Genomic DNA, 19,790 nt, shown 5'->3' on the forward strand with positions numbered 1-19,790 from the left:
ACACAGCGAACCCCACGCCGCCGCCGTGACCCCCCCTCCCCGCCCGACTGGCGCCACCAATCGGCGCGGCCCGCACGACTCACGTGACCTTTGTTGACTCACGTCAGCCGTGGCTCCACTTAACTTGCTAGCTGCCCGAGCCCCGCCCACCGAGGCCGCCACCGAGAGGGGAGCGGGACGCAGGCCAATTCTGGCCGGTGGTTGGCTGCTGGGCGCGTCTGTCGGGGGAAGGGTTGTCACCGAGAGGGAGCTTCCTGTTAGGTTGTGCTGGTTAAATACACTGGGGCAGAGAATGGAGGGTCCGGGCCGTGTCACCTCGGGAACCACGGCAGGCTTTGGAGGGGGAGGGGAGTGGTGGGGAAGGGCGAGGTCCGGCAGCGCCCGCGGCGGGCGCGAGCGGCGGGCGAAGATGCCAAGGACGGCCTTTGCCTGCCTGGGAGCTCTGGGATGTGCCCAGACCGCGGCTCCGGCCGTCCCGCGCGCGCTCCAGGGGTCCCGGGACCCCACAGGGCCTGGTACAGGTCGCGTAGCCGGGAGGCAGTACACGGCCCTCTACCTCTGCCCTCCGAAGAAGGCTCAGACTTTGGCACTGCTGGAAATAATGGCCTCCGCGAGGAGTGCGCTTGGGGAGCGGCTGCCGGCCCGGTGCCCCGCGGTCCGGGTGCCGCCCTAGGCCAGACCTACGCTGGCAGCCCCGACCACCTCACCCGCGCCGAAAGTGAAGGGGGAAAGGCTCCCCTGACCCCCGCCCATACGCCCCAGGCCGGAGGGAATGAAGAGTCGCCCGCGGGGCCTGGCTTGCCGACCGTGGCTCCCCACCGCCAAAGGTCTGTCTGTTGGCGGCACTTTGGGGCCAGATTTTCGTGCTGTGTTTACCCTGTGTCTTATCAGTAGTTCATTACAGTCTTACAAGAAAAAGCAATGAGAAATTGTTAAGCGGGATCTGCAGAATGTTGGGTTCTATTGCCGTGATTTCAGTGGAGCCTTCTTACAAAAGTAGGGACTGCTTGTGGACAGACCTGAGAGAAGACATAATTAAATCCTCATCACAGCTGGTGGCCCAGGAAAGCCTTTCTATCCCCCAAAACCTGCAGGTTTGTAACCCCTAGACAACAGTAACACTTTGTTCTGTCTCTCAGGTGCAGGGGAAAGGCTGTAGTCTGGCTTTTAATCTTTAGTATAAGTGGAAAAAAAAAGAAAACAGGCCTTTCGACTACTCTTCTCAAAAGGCAAATTTATTTACTAAGCTGTATGTCATAACAGGGATAGGAAAAAATTAATGGACACGTAAAGACGATTCTCTTTATAAACGGAGTCTTGTATATTTTCAATAGGTTTTCCACCTGTAACCAATAAAAATGATATATTTAAACTTGGATTTCAAAATATGACAAAGACAATTCAGTGCTGACCCGGTAATTCCTGCCAGTATTCAGCGGGAAGCTATGGGAATCCCAACTGATTTTGCACAGTTTTAAATTGTTCCCCTGAGACTAGTAACTAGACGAACAAACTGTAGTTTTGTATAGATTATAGTTCATGTTTAATTACTTCCTCTGAAACACCTTTCCCTTTATGATGCTCCATTTTGCTTGAATGAGTGTGTACAAAGGACCAAATCTTTTCTACGTCTAAATTAATACATTGTTAACTTGGTCGCAAATGGTGACATTCAAAGCCAAGGAAATTTTGACCCCACTAATTCGCTCGCACACTCTCTCTCTCACACACACACACACAAACACACACACTTGCACAAACACAGATAGACATTTTGCTGGTATTTGACTATCTCCCTGAAGTTGGCGGTTCCGGACTCAGGTCCTTTTCAAGGATTATAAAGTTACCCAATCCCTGCCAGGCTCGGTGGCTCACGCCTGTAATCCCAGCACTTTGGGAGGCCGAGGCAGGTGGATCATGAGGTCAGGAGTTCGAGGGCAGCCTGGCCAATATGGTGAAACCCCATCCCTACTAAAAATACAAAAAACAAAATCAGCCGAGGTGGCACACGCCTGTAGTCCCAGCTACTTGGGAGGCTGAGGCAGAAGAATCGCTTGAACTCGGGAGGTGGAGGTTACAATGAGCCGTGATTGTGCCACTGTACTCTAGCCTGGGGGACAGAGTGAGACCCCATCTCAAAAAAAAAAAAAAAAAGCAGCCGGGCGTGGTGGCTCACGCCTGTAATCCCAGCAGCGCTTTGGGAAGCCGAGGCGGGTGGATCACGAGGTCAGGAGATCGAGACCATCCTGGCTAACACAGTGAAACCCCGTCTCCACTAAAAATGCAAACAATTAGCGGGCCGTGGTGGTGGGCGCCCTTAGTCCCAGTTAATCGGGAGTCTGGGGCAGGAGAATGGTGTGAACCCGGGAGGCAGAGCTTGCAGTGAGCTGAGATTGTGCCACTGCACTCCAGCCTGGGCGACAGTGAGACTCCGTCTCAAAAAAAAAAAAAGGGGGCCGGGCGCAGTGACTCACTCCTGTAATCCCAGCACTTTGGAAGGCCAAGGCGGATCACGAGGTTAGGAGATGGAGACCATCCTGGCTAACACAGTGAAACCCCATCTCTACTAAAAATACAAAAAATTAGCCGGACATGGTGGCGGTCGCCTGCAGTCCCAGCTACTCGGGAGGCTGAGGCAGGAGAATGGCGCGAACCCGGGAGGTGGCGTTTGCAGTGAGCCGAGATCGCACCACTGCACTCCAGCGTGGGTGCCAGAGCGAGACACCACTGCACTCCAGCCTGGGTGACAGAGCGAGATTCCGTCTCAAAAAAAAAAAAAAAGGCTACCCACCCTCCACTCCTCAACACCTTTCCGCTATTACTATGTAATAGCAGAACAGCCAGGAGTGGATGCAATGGGTGGGAGTTGGAGTGAGGCAGACCTGGATTCGAATCCTTGCTCTACACAGGCTGTGTGACCTTGAGAAAGTTACCTGTCCTCTAGGCCAGTGCTCTATGTCTATTTCAACTGCAAAGATCTATCCTCCATCATCAAGCATGGGACAAATTTCATATGGTAACATAAGTCCTTGCATCATACACATGTTACATAGTGTGTTATCTGTCAAATGTATGTAAAATAGATATGGAGCCTATAAGGTTTAGATGTTTAACTGGAGAGAGAAATAGGGACATACAATAAATGATTTTATAATAAATTTCCATGAAAAGTGAATCTGAAAACCCCACTGGAAGGCAGAGTAGTGCAGCCAAAGGAGCATGAATCATAGAATCATACAGATCTAGGTTCAGATCCTACCTCTACCACTTGATAGCTAGGCAGACTTGAACAACTTAGTCTAATTTGAGCTTCAGTTCTCTCATCTCTGAAAAAGAGAAAATACAGCCACTTTATAACATTATTTTAGATGCCATAAGGTAGGTAAAGTGCCAGACACATAATATAGATTCAAAAACCTCAATAAAATAGGAAGGCTGGAATTTCCAAAATTTTCTCTTGCCTTCACAATCTGGGTTCTAAATTTATTATTACTCTACCCATCACTTCCTCCTTATCCCTCCACAACCTCACTATAAGCCCAACCCATCACTTCCTCCTTATCCCTCCACAACCTCACTATAAGCCCAACACATAAGCAGTCCTAAGTACTTTATAATTGAGGCATATAACCCCGGTATTGCTACATCTCTCATTTATTCTAAACTTCGGCCTTATAAGCCAGGCACGGTGGCTCACGCCTATAACCCCAGCACTTTGGGAGGCCGAGGTGAGCAGATCACCTGAAGTCACTAGCTCCAGACCAGCCTGGCCAACATGGTGAAACCCCGTCTCTACTAAAAATACAAAAATTAGCCAAGCGTGGTGGTACATGCCTGTAATCCCAGCTACTTGGGAGGCTGACGCAGGAGAATCGCTTGAACATGGGAAGCATAGGTTGCAGTGAGCCAAGATCACGCCATTGTACTCCAGCCTGGGCAACAGAGCAAGACTCCATCTCAAAAAAAAAAAAAATTAATCCTTATATCATTTAGTACTGATTCTTTTTCATAATTGTAAATACACCAGGAGCTGGGGAAAGTTTAATCTGAATTTAGCAAATTAATACGACTAATATATGTATAGATAAATCAATATTATAAAATTATATAAAATCTAGCTAAGTCAGATTACAGACTAAGTACATAATTTGTAGCAGTATTATGTTAATATTTATGTAAGTACCATCAACTAATTAGAGGAGGAACCCATTTAAGTTATAGGAAAATAATGTGACTTTCTTTTAAACAACGTAATATTTAACCTGAAGCACTTAGGAATATCTAGTGTGTTTATGTCAGTGCCATATAACCTTTACACATAATAAAAACTCACATAACAGAGTCATAGTTTATCTAATCTTATCAACAGAACTATACATAAATGTCACAATCAAAAATAGGTTCAAAAAAATTTACCAGTTCTTCCCATACTTACTTACCATTGTCGTAGAGACTATCCAACTGAAGCCAGAACACAAAAATGACAGAAATAAATATAGGGTTACGTTTGAGCAGAGACAGGGAGCCAAGTATAAATGGACTTTCAGTTATTATGAAAACTTCAGTTGTCAGAATAGAGCTAGGACTGCTAGGAGATGCCTGGACTCCTACCTTCACCAGGCTGTAATGAGGCACCTCACATCCCACCCCCGCCCCACAACACACACACACAACTGCAGTAGGCAGCCTGGACTTCCACTCCGCAGTTATGAGGGGTCAGTACCCCTCCCTGCTGAATTAATGTCAGAGTCGTCAAAACTTTCATCACTGCCCAGTGGTATACTACCACCCCGCATTGTATCAGTGGAGGGGAAGCAATGTAGGGAGCAATAATGAGGGACTCCTACAGCGCCCAGCTAGGGTGAATGGAGGCCTCAATCTAGGCCTAGCAGAGAGCCAGAACTCCCATCCCCACAAAGCAATAACAAGGAGACATTACACTCATTGTCAACCAAGATTGAGTGGGAAACCTGGACTTCCACCCACACCTGGCAGTAACAAGAGAGTGCCCCCTTTCCCCCCACCAGAGTAATGTCAGAGGAGGCCTGCTAAAATACAAGATTTTAAAAAGATCTAGAGTCCTGGCTGGGCGTGGTGGCTCATACCTGTAATCCCAGCACTTTGGGAGGTGAAGGCAGGTGGATCAACTGAGGCCCAGAGTTGGAGACCAGCCTGACCAACATGGTAAAACCCTGTCTCTACTGAATACAAAAAAAACTTAGCTAGGCGTGGTGGCGCATGCCTATAATCCCAGCTACTTGGGAGGCTGAGGCAGGAGAATCGCTTGAACCCCAGAGGCGGAGGTTGCAGTGAGGCAGTGAGCCAAGATTGTGCCATTGCACTCCAGCCTGGGCAACAGAGTGAAACTCCGTCTCAAAAAAAAAACTAGAGTCTCAGAACACTGCCCAAAATATCCAGGTTTCAATCAAAAAATTACTCATCATAGCAAGACCCAGGATAATTTCAAATGAGAAAAGGTCAACAAATGCAAACACTAAAGTGAATCACATGTTTAAATTATCTAACAAGGGCTGGGCATGGTGGCTCACGCCTGTAATCCCAGCAATTTGGGAGTCCAGGCGGAAGGATCACCTGAGGTCAGGATATCAAGACCAGCCTGGCCAACATGGTAAATCCCTGTCTCTACTAAAAATACAAAAATTAGCTGCGCACTCCTGCAATCCCAGCTACTACTTGGGAGGCTAAAGCAGGAGAATTGCTTAAACCTGGGAGGCAGAGCTTGCAGTTAGCCAAGATCATGCCACTGCACTCCAGCCTGGACAACAGAGTGAGACTCTGTCTCAAAAACAAAAACAAACAAAAAAACTAAAAGACCTCAGCAGAGCAAGAGGAAGTTTCAGCAAAAAAAAAAAAAAAAAAAAAAAAAAAAATGATACAGAGAAGAATTGTTGAGCAAGTGGCATCTGTGGCCTATTGTCAGGAGGAGATGTGCAAGCACTTCTGCCCACTGCATCTTGGTACCAGAATCTCCAAGGAAAATATATATAATTCAGCCAAGCCCCAGGTAGAATAACTTTACTCACATAGAGAAGACACACAGCAAGACCGGCTTCAGTAGTGGACATTAGTCCCCCCTGGCCAACAGGTCCCTCCAACAGCCAACACACTCCTCTTGTGCTGCAGCAGGAAGATCTCATCTGCTCCCTGCAGGGGACAGATATGCTAGTGGTGTGGCCCAGATGCCATGTGACACACACATTTAAGCGAAACAAAGGAGCACATATTGAGTCTAAAACAAAGGCAGATATTCCCACACAAGGTAACAAGTCTATTACAGGCTGTGAGAACTCTCCATCCCTCGGTAAGGAAGTGTTCCAGGCTCAAGGCCTATTCTCATGTGGCTGACGGGGGCAAAAGACTGCACCCATGGAATCAAATGAAAAGTTTAGAACGAAAAAATAGAATGATCAAAATAAACATCACATATGGGTTAAATAGCAGAACAGTGGGAACAGAGGAAAGAATCCATGAACCTCAAGACAGAACAATAGGAAATACCTGGCTGAGCAGGGTGGCTCACGCCTGTAATCTCAACACTTTGGGAGGCGGAGGCGGGTAGATCACCTGAGGTCAGGAGTTCAAGACTAGCCTGGCCAACATCGTGAAACCCCCTAACAAGGGCTGGGCATGGTGGCTCACGCCTGTAATCCCAGGAATTTGGGAGACCAGGCGAAAGGATCACCTGAGGTCAGGAGATCGAGACCAGCCTGGCCAACATGGTAAATCCCTGTCTCTACTAAAAATACAAAACTTAGCTGCGCATGATAGCACACTCCTGCAATTTTTTGTATTTTGTAAAAATACAAAAATTAGCCGGGCATGGTGGCACATACCTGTAATCCCAGCTACTTAGGAGACTGCGGCAGGAGAATTGCTTGAACCCGGGAGGCAGAGGTTGCAGCGAGCCGAGATTGGGCCATTGCACTCCAGACTGGGTGACAGTAAGACCCTGTCTCAAAAAAAAAAAAAAAAAAAAAAAAGGACATACCCAATCTGAACAACAGAGAGAGAATATACTGAAAAAATAAATAGAGCCTCAAGGATCTGTGGCACTGTAACAAAACATACAACACTTACGTCATCAAGTCACAGAAGGAGAGGAGAAATGGAGAAATTGGGCATAGCCAAAAAAAAGTACGTCAAGAAATAATAGCTGAAAACGTCCAAAATTCACATCATCCTTGTAATTAAGCTACTCTTACTTGGAGAGTTGTATAAATAAATTCTATACAATAATCTAGAGTGATGAGTGCCATGACCTATGCCCAAATTTCTGTGGGAGCACACAGAAGAGGCATCTTTGTCAGCCTAGAGGGACCAGGGAAGTATCCTAGAGATTAGAAGATAGGCCGGGCGCAGTGGCTCACGCCTGTAATCCCAACACTTTGGAAGGCCGAGGCTGGTGGGTCACCTGAGGTCAGGAGTTTGAGACCCGCCTGGCCAACATGGCGAAACCCCGTTTCTACTAACAATACCAAAAAAATTACAAAATAATGAAATAATAAAATACAAAAAAATACAAAAATTAGCCGGGCGTGGTGGTGGGCGCCAGCTACTCGGGAGGCAGAGGCAGGAGAATCACTTGAACCCGGGAGGCAGAGGTTGCAGTGAGCCAAGATCGCGTCATTGCACTCCAGCCTGGTTGACAAGAGCGAGACTCTATCTCAAAAAAAAAAAAAAAAGATAGATTGGTAGGAGCTGGAAAGTGGGTATAGGGAGGTTTACATTCCAGGCAGAGGCAGCAACATACCTGCAAGCACACAGAAGGCTAAAAATATGGGAGTTCTGATAAATTCAAGAAGTTGAGTGTGGTTGTGGCCAAGAGGATAAGGGAAAAATCAGGAGTTGAGGTTGAAAAATTAGAGAGCACCACGAAGAGTCTAGAATGGAATGCTGAAGAATCATGCGAAAGTTTACAGTGGATTATTAAAAGATTTTAGAGAGAGAAATAATAATTGTAGGGTTGCTATTGGTGTTCATGCTGTTGCTGTAAACAGATTTGCTTTCACCTGGGCTCTGCACTTGGCACCAAGTTTAGTGAATACTGGCTAGCTGGCTGGCAACCTGACCCTTTTGCTAGACCAGGCGTCAGAAAACCATACCCTATAGATCAAATCCAGCCCACTACCTGTTTTTATATAGCCGTTTTTATCTCAGATGAAAACTACATGAAATTCCATTTTTGGTCTCCATATAAAAGGTTTCATTGAAACAGAGTCATGCTTATTTAAGTATTATCTATGTCTGCTTTCATGCAACAATATAGAATGGAATAGTTGCAACAGAAAGTGTACATGGCACTCACATCATTTTGACCTGCTGCTCAGTTCCCTACAAATCACAGCGATACTGTTACCAACTTGGCAGTGTTTCCAGTGCGGTACATACAATGCTGAGACTTTTTTAAATTACCAGTGCAGGCCGGGCCCAGTGGCTCACGCCTGTAATCCCAGCACTTTGGGAGGCCGAGGCAGGCCGATCACAAGGTCAGGAGATTGACAACATCTTGGCCAACATCGTGAAACCCTGCCTCTACTAAAAATACAAAAATTAGCCAGGTGTGGTGGCACATTCCTGTAGTCCCAGCTACTCTGGAGGCTGAGGCAGGAGAATCGCTTGAACCTGGGAGGCAGATGTTGCAGTGAGCCAAGATTGTGCCACTGCACTCCAGCCTGGGCAACAAGAGCAAAACTCCATCTCAATAAATAAATAAATAAATAAATAAATAAATAACCGATGCATACCTATCATGTCAAAACAAGAGAGAAATATGGACTTCAGATGTCATGCTTTTAAGGATTATTTTGTTATTAAATTTCATGGCAAAGCATTTATTATGCCATAACACTATAGCTTTGCTAAAAGAATGCAATATATGTCAACATTATTTTATTTATTTATTTATTTATTTTTGAGACGGAGTCTCGCTGTGTCACCCAGGCTGGAGTGCAGTGGCCGGATCTCAGCTCACTGCAAGCTCCGCCTCCCGGGTTTTTACGCCATTCTCCTGCCTCAGCCTCCCGAGTAGCCGGGACTACAGGCGCCCGCCACCTCGCCCGGCTAGTTTTTTGTATTTTTTAGTAGAGACGGGGTTTCACCGTGTTAGCCAGGATGGTCTCGAACTCCTGACCTCGTGATCCGCCCGTCTCGGCCTCCCAAAGTGCTGGGATTACAGGCTTGAGCCACCGCGCCCGGCCTATATGTCAACATTATTAAACTAAGCACTCATCACAGTATTCCCAACTGACAGAAAAGCAACAGAGAGAACAATTAGAGAATTTAAAACATAATATTTCATCACAGCAGAATTTCTTCATAAAAATAAAAAATGAAAATGAGGGCTGGGCACGGTGGCTCATGCCTGTAATACCAGCACTTTGGGAGGTCAAGGAGGGTGGATCACGAGGTCAAGAGATTGAGACCAGCCTGGCCAACATGGTGAAACCCCGTCTCTACTAAAAATACAAAAATTAGCTGGGCATGGTGGTGTGTGCCTGTAGTCCCAGCTACTCAGGAGACTGAGGCAGGAGAATTGCTTTAACCTGGGAGGCGGAGGTTGCAGTGAGCCGAGATCACACCACTGCACTCTAGCCTGGGCCACAGAGCGAGACTCCACCTCAAAAAAAAACAAAACAAAACAGGAAAAGCTGTTCAATTGAATTGTGTTTGATTACAATGGCCAAAGAAATATGTCCAGAGAAAATAAACGGAAGGCTTTTAGCTAATAGCTGAAGGCTATTAGCCTTTCAGGGAAAACAACTGCTTGAAGAGTGAGGACATTGGGAGCAACATTAATAGTCAAAAACAAGACAATTAACTTTGAGTGGTTTTCCTTGGCTCTTTATGAGTTAACAGATATTACTGATACATTTCAGTTGTTGTTCATTAGAGGAATCAATGCTGTGTTTGAAGTAACTCAAGAATTAGCCTCTGTTAGCCATGCACAGTGGCCCACACCTATAATCCCAGCAGTTTGGGAGGGCAAGGCAGGTGGATCACGAGGTCAGGAGTTCAAGACCAGCCTGGCCAAGATGGTGAAACCCCATCTCCACTAAAAATACAAAAATTAGCTGGGTATGGGGGCAGGCACCTGTAATCCCAGCTACTTGGAAGGCTGAGGCAGAGAATTGCTTGAACCTGGGAGGCGGAGGTTGCAGTGAGCCGAGATCGTGCCGCTGCACTCCAGCCTGGGTTACAGAGCAAGACTCCAGCTCAAAAAAAAAAAAAGAAAAGAAAAGAAAATTAACCTCTGTGAATAGTCTGCATGGAACAACTAAGGGGGAAAATATTTTCAAAAAAGCTGAGAATGCACTGGTTCAGTACAACATGAAGTGGAATCTTCTAAGATGTGTTACAACTGATAGTAGTAAAAATATATATGGAGAAGAAAAACACTTACTTGAACAAATTCACAAAGGTTGTGAGAATGTAAGGTGTTTAAACCCTGTGGCTATTCATAGTATTATTCATCAGTAGTTACTTTGCAGTAATATTTGAGTCTATCATGTGTTATTGAACCAGTAGTGTCAGTGATAACTTCATTGAGTCTCATGGATTTTAGTCTCAGTTTGGTGAATTTTTGTCAGAAGTGGAAATGAATATCCAGATTTGCCCTATCACGTAGCAGTTTGATGTCTTAGCAGTGGCAAATTTCTATTGTGATTCTTTTGAGCTTAAGACCAAGATTGAAAATGTTTTAATTATAAGAGCTGCTCTGTACAACTATTATCAAAAGGAAATTAGTTTTTGCTGCAGACTTGATAAAGTGTCTTCATGAATTTTACCAGTTATAAGGCAAAATAACACTTACGTGTGAAATTTATACCATAGTAAAATCATTTTGATGACAACTAACATTGCTTGAATTACAAGTAATGTCAAGCCACTTTATACACTTTCATGCTGTCAGAATTTAAAACAAGAAGTGAATTGTCAAAAAAATTTTTAAGTGAATTATTCATTCTTATATAAATTTGCAGCAGATATATTTTCCAAGCTCAAACTATGGTTCCAAGCAGCATTTTTCAGACCTCAATGTAAATCTAAAGGAAATTTCCATATTTCAAAATTCATTTAACTGTGCAGTTGAGGAGTTTCTGCCTAATCATCAATTGGAAATTATGAATCTGCAGTGTAATGATATACTAAAAGGCAAATATCAAGAGAAGAACCTACTAGAATTCTATAAATGCCTTTCATGTGATGAATATGCTCAGTTAAAATCACATGCACATAGATCGATTCAAAGTTTGGCAGTGTCTTTCTGTGTGAAAAGACATTTTCTGTTTGGTTTTTTTTTTTTTTCTGCTCTGTCTCCCAGGCTGGAGTGCAGTGGTACAATCTCAGTTCACTGCAATCTCTGCCTCCTGGGTTCAAGCGATTCTCCTGCCTCAGCCTCCCGAGTAGCTGGGATTACAGGCATCCACCCCCTTAGTTGTTCCATGCAGACTATTCACAGAGGTTAATTCTTTTTTTTTTTTTTGAACTGGAGTCTTGTTCTGTCGCCCAGGCTGGAGTGCAGTGGCACGATCTCGGCTCACTGCAATCTCCACCTCCCAGGTTCAATTTTTGTATTTTTAGTAGAGATGGGGTTTCACCATGTTGGCCAGGCTGGTCTCAAACCCCTGACCTCAGGTGATCCATCCACCTCGGCCTCCCAAACTGCTGGGATTACAGGCATGAGCCACTGTGCCCAGCCGCATGAGAAGACATTTTCAAAAGTGAAATATATAAAATCTTATTACAGATTAGCATTAACAAATGAACATTTGCAATGTGATCTGATGATAGGAAACATTAACTTTGAACCTCAATTAAGTAAAATGTATTCCAAAAGCATAGAATTTTATTCTTCTCACTAGTAGACCTGTATTACCAAAAATCATAACCAATTAACTACTATTAGATTTTGAATTTCATCAATAAAGTATTTGTGGAAATTTGTTTTCTCTATTGTTGTATAAGTACTTACATCATATCTTTGATTCTGCCTCTTGGCCTGCCAGCAAAACTTGAAATATTTACCATCTGGCCCTATACAGAAAAAGTTTGCCAATCCCTCACCCGACTAATTGGTTCCCTGGGGGCTTCCAGTTCAAAATAATGTATTGCTATTTGCCCCCAAATGCATCCTGGCCTAACTTCTCACAAAAATTCCCTCAAATACAGAAACAACAATAACAACAAAAAAGGACAAGATTTCACAACATTAAGGACTAAAACTAACAGGTAACCCAAGGCTTGGATCTGGGTAAAATAGGTGTTAATTAAGAGGCGGATGGCCCTAAAGGGCTGGATTTAGAAAACCCCAGTCATGCTTTAGTTTGGCTTTATTTCCTCAAACAGACACTGACTGAAAAAGGTAGAAAGCCCCTTATTTAAATCTCATACCTCCATTCCATAATGACCTACAATCTGTCTCCCATCTCAAAGACTTGGTGTCTAAACCAACAAGAAACATCAGTTTCTCTACCCTTCAAAGCTTCTCACCAGAATACTGAGCCCCACCTCTGCCTCCATTCCACATCCCCTGAATCCCTCTATTTCCTATTGCTTATCTAGGCAGATAGATCAAATAAGTGGGCAGGAAATAAGGGAGAAATTGGGAGAAAAAAGAAGGAGATACATTTAGGGAGGTACAGTCCCCATACATGGCTGGTTTCACGAGTGTTTGCACTGTGCAGTCACCCAGGGCCCCATGAAAGAAGGCCCCATACTTGGTTTAATGCTTTGCTGTCACTGTCTGGAAATTCTTAATTTTTTAACAAGAGGCCCCACATTCTCATTTTACATGTAATTTTCCTGTAAATTATGTAGTGGGTTCTACCCAAAACTTTAGGAAGAGGTCAGCTACTTGAAGGTCTTAGAGAAGTCTGTGCTGATAACTATATTTTGTTGTGTATCACATTAGTAAATAAGAGGTAGAAAAAGTGAAATCAAACTATATGTACATTAATGTGCCCTCCAGCTACAGACTTGAGATGGTGATTCTGCCTCGAGTTCCATGGGCAGATGGTGGATCCAAGGGTAACCAGCTCACTTATCTGTGGACAGAGAAAAGAGAAACCTTGTTTTATTTGAGGGTTAACAGAATAAACAATACAGAGCTAGGGGAAGAACATAGCATTCAGAAACATTAGAGGAAATGAGAACTCTTCTTCACTAGGGCCCAGAAAAAAATTTTGGAAACCCATTAGTAGTCCTAAGGTTTCCTTCTGTAAATGGAAGGAAGAAGTGGGGACTGAGATGAAAATTCAACAGAATGAAATGAGAAATAGACAGGGCAAGGAAAATTAGCAAGTACTCCCAACAGTAGGAATAAAATTAAAGTACACATTGGAGATAGTAAACAGCAATATTCATATAGCCAAAAAAAAATTGAATTTGATGTCAAGAGCAAAGCTGATGCTAGGAAATTGAATGGAATGTGAGGGACAAAGAGAAACAGAGAGAGAAGATGATAGCTGTGGAGAAAGAAGAATGGAGAATCTGGAGAACCAACATATGGATAATTTGTGTTCCTAAAAGAGGAACAAAGGCAAATGGAAGAGAAGTAATGAAAGTAAATTGAAACAGAAAAGTTTTCCTTTTTTTTTTTTTAAATGAGACGAGTCTCACTCTATTTTGCAGGATGGAGTGCAGTGTCGCAATCTCGGCTCACTGCAACCTCCACCTCCTGGGTTCAAGCGATGCTCCTGCCTCAGCCTCCCGAGTAGCTGGGACTACAGGTGCCCGCCACCACACTAGGCTAATTTTTTTTGTATTTTTAGTAAAGATGGGGTTTCACTATGTTGGCCAGGCTGGTCTCGAACTCCTGACCTCATGATCTGCCATCCTCGGCCTCCCTAAGTGTTGGGATTACAGGTGTGAGCCACCGTACCCAGTCTAAAAGTTTTCCTTTATTGAAGAACATAATGTATTGATTGAAAGAGCCCACCATGTTTTAGGCAAAGTCAATACAAAGGGACACACAGCTGGACACATCATGGCAAAAGTTTTAAGCTACAATATTAAAGTTTCTATGATTGTTCAGGGAAAAAAAAAAATAAATCTGATTACCCAGATAAAAAAAGTCAGTGTTTCCAATTTCTCATATGTAGAGTTTTAGAGAGAAAAATATATGACCCCAAAATATATATCTGAGTTGTTTTTTCAAGTGTAAAAATGTCAGAAAACACTGCGATTTAAAGGATCACAAAAGATATCACCTTACTGAAAAAAAAATAATGGTTTACAATCTATTCCAACTATGAGAGAAAATAAAAATAAAAGCTCAAGGATGGAGAAGTTGGCTGGATGTGGTGGCTCATGCCTGTAATCCCAGCACTTTGGGAGGCCGAGGCAGGCGGATCACCTGAGGTCAGGAGTTCAAGATCAGCTTGGTCAACATGGTGAAACTCTGTTTCTACTAAAAATACAAAAAAGTAGCCGGGTGTGGTGGCAGGCGCCTGTAATCCCAGCTACTTGGGAGGCTGAGGCAGGAGAATTGCTTGAACCTGGGAAGTGGAGGTTGCAGTGAGCCGAGACAAACCTGCAGTGAGCAAAACTCTGTCTCATAAAATAAAAAAAAAAAGAATAGAAAAAAAGAGCAACATAACTTTTAGTCTTGGACATACCAAGCCAATCAAAAAATAAATATGAATACCAAGAATTTCAATACTATTAAGACTATATACAATATATTATGGATTATATATAAACTACATATTAACATAACATATTTTAAATTATAAGTTACATAAATAGATGAGAATGATGGTAGCAATCTGAAAGAGAAACTCCAGAATATATTCCAAATGGATCAAACATTTATTTATGCAGTTATTTAGTTCTTTTGAGACAGAGTATTGCTCTGTTGCCCAGGCTGGAGTGCAGTGGTGTGATCTCAGCTCACTGCAACCTCTGCCTCCTGGGTTCAAGCCATTCTCCTGCCTCAGCCTCCCGAGTAGCTGGGACTACGGGCGCACACCACCACCCCCAGGTAATTTTTGTAGTTTTAGTAGAGATGGGGTTTCACCATGTTGGCCAGGCTGGTCTCGAACTCCTGACCTCATGATCCACCGACATTGGCCTCCCAAAGTGCTGGGATTACAGGTGTGAGCCACCATACCTAGCCCTGGATCAAACATTTAAATGTTAAAATTGAAATATAAATGTACATGAGACCAGGTGCAGTGGCTCACGCCTGTAATCTCAGCAATTTGGGAGGCCGAGGCAGGGAGATCACAAGGTCAGGAGTTTGAGACTAGCCTGGTCAACATAGTGAAACCCCCACCTCTACTGAAAATACAAAAATTAGCTGGGCGTGGTGGCGGGCGCCTGTAATCCCAGCTACTCTGGAGGCTGAGGCAGGATAATTGATTGAAACAAGAAGGCAGAGGTTGCAGTGAGCCGAGATCGCACCACCGCACTCCAGTCTGGGCAACAGAGGGAGACTCCTTCTCAGAAAAAAAAAAAAAAAAAAAAAAGTACTTGAAGCGGCAGGGTGCAGCGGCTCACGCCTGTAATTACAGCACTTTGGGAGGCCAAGGTAGGCGGATCCCTTGATCCCGGGAGTTCAAGACCAGCCTGAGCAACACGGTGAAACCCCAGTCTCTACAAAAATAATAATAATAATAAAAGAAAGAAAAGTACTTGAACAGCTGTGGGATACTTTTAAAGTATAATTTTAGAGTGCAGAAAGCCTTTCTGAGAATGACACAAAATCCTAAGGCCATAAAAATAAACAATAAATTTGACTAGATGAAAATAAATAATCTGCCTGACAAAGCCACTCTAAGCAAAGTCAAAAGATAAATGAAAATTTGTGAAAATATTTGAAATTTTTATCACAAATGAATGCCTCATTTCCCTAATAGACTTCCTACAAATCAATTTTTTAAAAAAGACTAACAACCTAATAAAATATTGATATAAGCAGCCAATTCATAGAGAGAAAAATATAAATTATTCTTAGAGGAATGAAAAGAAGCTAGAACTTACTAATAATAAAAGACACACAAATTAAAAGTAAACTGAGACACCATTTTTCACCGGTCAGAATGGCAAAGATATAAAAGTGCAATATTATACAGTGTTTTTGATTCTGTGGGGAGACAGGCACTTCAACATATTGCTGACAGGTTTTCATGACATCCATAGGAATTAATCTGCCAATGTTTATGAAAATTTAAATTTATGAAATTAGATCCACTAATTTTATTTCTAATAATATATATTTGCACATGTACAAAATAATTTTTTTTTTTGAGACTGAGTCTCACACTGTCATCCAGGCTAGAGTGCAGTGATGCAATCTCAGCTCACTGCAACCTCCACCTCCCTGGTTTAAGCGATTCTCCTGCCTCAGCCTCCAAGTAGCTGGGATTACAGGCGCCTGCCACCACGCCCAGCTAATTTTTTGTGTTTTTAGCAGAGACGGGATTTCACTATGTTGGCCAGGCTGGTCTCAAACTCCTGACCTCGTGATCCGCCTGCCTCGGCCTCCCAAAGTGCTGCGATTACAGGCGTGAGCCACCGCATCCAGCCTAAAATAATTTATATACCTAAACTTAACTACAAGTTTATTTACTGGGGTATTATTTGTAGTAGCAAAATTTTGGCAACAAACCTAAATGTCCACCAATAGGAACAGATTAAACGAATTACAATACTTCCATACAATGGAATACTATGCAGTTGTAAAAAAAAAAAATGAAGATGTTCTCTTGTACTGGCTTAGCATGATCTGTGACATGTATTAGTAAACAAGAAGAAACAAGGTAGAGAACAGCGTGAAGTATGCCACCACTTGTTGAAAAATGAAAAAGGGCTGGGCTGCACTGCAGCCTGGGTGACAAAACGAGACTCCGTCTCAAAAAAAAAAAAAGAAAAAAGGAAAATGTAAAAGATATATATACAAATGTAATTTCGTATATATGCATAAAATAATATCATGGAAACATACAGGAGGAACTGACAATATTGGCTGCCTTTGGGGAGGGGAACTGGTTGGGTAGAGAACAGATGTGAGGAGTCTTTCACTCTATATACACTTACGTGCCCTTTGAATGTTGCATCATGATTGTGTTACTTATTCAACGTTTACATTTTTTAGATAATAAAATATTGTAAAACTTGGCCGGGCGCGGTGGCTCAAGCCTGTAATCCCAGCACTTTGGGAGGCCAAGGCGGGCGGGTCACCTGGAGTCGGGAGTTTGAGACCAGCCTGACCAACATGGAGAAAGCCCATCTCTACTAAAAATACAAAAAGTTAGCTAGGCGTGGTGGTACATGCCTGTAATCCCAGCTACTCAGGAGGCTGAGGCAGAAGAATCGCTTGAACCTGGGAGGTGGAGGTTGCAGTGAGCCAAGATGGTGCCATTGCATTCCAATCTGGGCAACAAGAGCAAAACTCCGTTTCAAAAAAAAAAAAAAAGAAATTTTTTAAGACTTATATATAAACTTAGAATCCCACCAATAGGTAATACATCTGTTTTACTGCTCGAGAGACTTAACAAGAAAATCTCAATTCTGTGAAGCAAAATTTATGCAGGCCACATTCTTTGACCACTGTGCAGTAAAGCTACAAATGAATGCAACCTCTCCCTGTCTCTAGCACAGGCCCCAGTCCTGCCTCAACTTGCAGCCTCCAGAATTCAACCAAATTGATCACAGAGGCCTTCTTAACTTGGTCAGGTCCCATGCTCTTTTTATTCCCTCACTATAAAGTCTGTTGAGGCAAGAGGCTAATTCCAAGTTCAGATTCCAATAATTTTAAGAGCCTTGATTCAGAAAATCTTATTGCAATACACTTTTCAAACACAACTATGTGACTGAGGCCTTGATCCATCTTTCCAGATGGAGAGAATTCAGCAAGGAACCCAAGTACCAAAAGATTGCCCCAAGATTCATTCTCACTGCCTTCTCCCTGCTTATCAGGTAGTTCCCAAAAGGTGATCAAAAGGTCACTTCCCCACCTCCCTATATCTCATTATTTGGAGAATGGTGAGTGTGTGGGAAAGAGACACCAAGGTAGCTGGAAATGGGCTTTCAAGCATCCACAGGTAAATGCAACGCTCTTATTGGATATATTGGATAGCTTTACCTCTTTACCTTAACAGCTTGGATAAGACTGGGTAGTCATGGATGTCGCAGGTGTCTCGTTGGTAACATAACAGATATGTTGTAAACGTTTTAGCAGACAAAATGTTTTTAAGAATTGAAGTGAGGCCAGGCACGGTGACTCACGCCTGTAATCCCAGCATTTTGGGAGGCTGAGGCAGGCAGATCACCTGAGGTCATGAGTTTGGGACCAGCCTGGCCAACACAGTGAAACCCTGTCTCTACTAAAAATACAAAAAAAATAAAGAAAAAAAAAAATAGCCAGTCATGGTCGTGGGCACCTGTAATCCCAGCTACTCGGGAGGCTGGGGCAGGAGAATCACTTGAACCCAGGTGGCGGAGGCTGCAGTGAGCCGAGATCATGTCACTGCATTTCAGCCTGGGTGACAGAGCAAGACTCTGTCTCAGAAAAAAAAAAAAAAAAAAAATTGAAGTGCAAGGAAGTGAATGAGTATGTGTATGTGTGTATAAGCATGTCTGTGCTTTAGTATACTAACTTACAATTTTCTAACGTTATGAGCCTTTGGAAATAAGATATGCACACTCCAGAAATATAGTTAATGCTTAACTGATCAAGTTTCAGGCATTCTGGGTAGGTGGTCTTTTATTTAAGTGTTTATATATGTATAAATATATACAATGTATGTCCTATTTTTGCCTCTTCACTTCGCCAATACCTGGTAAACAGTTCTTTATAGTAAATATTTCCTGATTAAATGACTAGCATGTTTTCTGTTTTCCTTATTTGACCTTGACCACTACACCAAAAAAAAGTAATTTCAATCAAAATCCTAATGGGAATTTTTTGTAAACCTACAACTATTAAGAAGATCCTTTTAGAAGAGAAATAAAAGAATCTAAGAAAAAACAAACAAAAGACGCACCCCATCCTCTGAAAAAGAAACATAACGGGGGAACATCATTTCTCCACCAATTATAATAGTCTATTATGAAGCTGCACCAATCTTAAGGAATGTGATACTGGCACAGGAAAAGATTGACAATGTAGCAAACTGGAAGGAACAAAAGCAGACACAAATATTTCTGATGGCGTTGGACATCTCAAAATTATTTCAAAAAATTAAATAACTTCCAACTTATATAATATGCCCAAATTAAGTTGAGATAGATTTAAGAGTTAGATGTCCCCTAATGTAGTAATTGATTGAGGCAAGGATCATTAATGGATGCTAATAACATTGACTGAAAGAAACAGGATATTCACACTGTGCTAAAGTATCACCCCACAGGTGGTCACCACCTGAACTAAATGATCAAACTTAGCATCACTGCTAATGGGACAAAGAGACATCTGTGCCTCCTGACACATGTAACATGGCAACACTTCTGGAATATTCTAGCAAAAAATTCTTAACCCATATCTGGCTGGGCACAGTGACTCACGCCTGTAAACCTAGCACTTCGGGAGCCCGAGTCAGGCGGATCACCTGAGGTCAGGAGTTCAAGACCAGCCTGAGCAGCATGGTTAAACCCCATCTCTACTAAAAATACAAAAATTAGCCAGGCGTAGTGGCGCATGCCTGTAATTCCAGCTACTCAGGAGGCTGAGACATGACAATCACTCAAACCCGGGAAGTGGAGGTTGCAGTGAGCTGGTATCATGTCCCTGCACTCGAGCTGGGTGATTGTCTCAAAAAAAAAAAATT

This window comes from Macaca nemestrina, chromosome X (assembly GCF_043159975.1).
Source record: "Macaca nemestrina isolate mMacNem1 chromosome X, mMacNem.hap1, whole genome shotgun sequence".
NCBI classification, from domain to species: domain Eukaryota; kingdom Metazoa; phylum Chordata; class Mammalia; order Primates; family Cercopithecidae; genus Macaca; species Macaca nemestrina.